Source organism: Cotesia glomerata, unplaced genomic scaffold (genome assembly GCF_020080835.1).
Source record: "Cotesia glomerata isolate CgM1 unplaced genomic scaffold, MPM_Cglom_v2.3 scaffold_32, whole genome shotgun sequence".
In the NCBI taxonomy this organism is placed as follows: domain Eukaryota; kingdom Metazoa; phylum Arthropoda; class Insecta; order Hymenoptera; family Braconidae; genus Cotesia; species Cotesia glomerata.
Window position 1 is genome coordinate 44,596 of NW_025403773.1, and position 1,768 is coordinate 46,363.

Sequence of the window (1,768 nt, forward strand, 5' to 3'; positions counted from 1 at the left end):
TTGGTAATTACGAAAAGTGTAAAATTATGATCATAATTACGTTTAAATAATTCTGAAATACAAAATTTGTTACATTTCCTATGAGATGTTTTGGTCTGCTCTGCTACTACCTAATAGTAAAATCATTATTTATTTTATTATTTAAATAAGTGTTATATTATAATGAGATTCGGTCAAATAAATAAATTATGAATTATGACTATCCAAATATATTATAAAATCAATTTTTATATTATATTTATGATAAACTCATATGATACATTATGTAGATCATAGAATCATTGTCACCTAAGACAGCAGCACAGCAGACAGAAACTTCAAGACGCACGGAGATCACTAAAGTTAAGCAGCATTGAGCAGGGTTAATAGTTGGATGGGTGACCGCTGGTGTTATAGCCGTAAAATTATAGCTAGATATTTTTTTTTGCATTATAATTGGTTACAGAGAATTGCGTAGGACCATATTAAATACTATATCCATAAAAATTAACCCAATAATTAATTAGATGTAATAAATATATAATTAAATATTGTTATATATAATTATATATGATTAGATATGATTATATTTGGCCATTTTTCATATATAATCATATATAACCAATTTATATATAAATATATATATTCTCGGGTTGCTTGGACTGGTAAAATGTATATTTTAGAAGTATAATTTTTACTGTTTCAAATTTTAAATTCTCCCAGAGTGAGACCCCCTTTTCTTTCATCTGAGTTCTCCTTCTCCTCATAATATGGACTATATATTGAAATGGCAATTTTTACTGTTTGAAACTGTAATTTTTTAAGATGAAAGAGTCGTTATTTACTATAGTGACAGCTACTAATAACTTATTTTGGATATTAAATTATAAATTGTGGCTTTTATACTTTCTACATTAAGTTCTGTAATATTTATATTTTTGCCACCCCGATGTCCGCTTAACTGTTTGAAACTATAAAAATTAACCGGAATCCGAGTGAATATTACAGTTTACTTTTTTCTGTGTAGTGTCAAAGCACCGTTTGTGCTGGAAATATGTGTCTGGGCCACTTCAAAACTCAGTCCCCTGGCAGCTATTTTTATTTATAATTTATTTATAAAAGTGGATCCATAAGTCTTAATAATATTCTAATTAATGTAAACATTCATTGAGAACTTGAAAAGTTGAATGTATTGAAATAGTTTGCTTGATTTTTCTCAATTTGATAAAAAAAAAACTAATTAATTAAAAAAAATTAATTCGGCTGTTTATTTATTATGATCAAGCTGATAGTTTTGTAGCCCTTGTTAAGTTTTTAACTTCCCGCTAAGAAAATTGAAAATTTTCAAAAATCGGAAAGTTATTGGTTTTACCCCGTTTTTCGAAAATCGAGTTCTCATCAGATCTTGACGTTTTGAGGTCCTAGGAAGCTTTCCTGAATGTTTTCGCGGTGATGTCCGTATGTCTGTGTGTGTGAGTGTGTGTGTGTGTGTGTGTGTGTGTGTGTGTGTGTGTGTGTGTGTGTGTGTGTGTGTGTGTGTGTGTGTGTGTGTGTGTGTGTGTGTGTGTGTGTGTGTGTGTGTGTGTGTGTGGCCGTATGTAAACCTCTCATAACTTTTGAACGACTTGACCGATTTCATCGCGGTTGGCGCCATTCGAAAGGGCTTGACTAAGCTCAGATTTTAAATACCATTTGGACCAAAATTATTTGAAATGTGGTTTTTTTTGGAATTACTTTTAAATGGCTTTACCGATCAATTCAAAAATCTAATCAGCTCTTAAGATCAAAA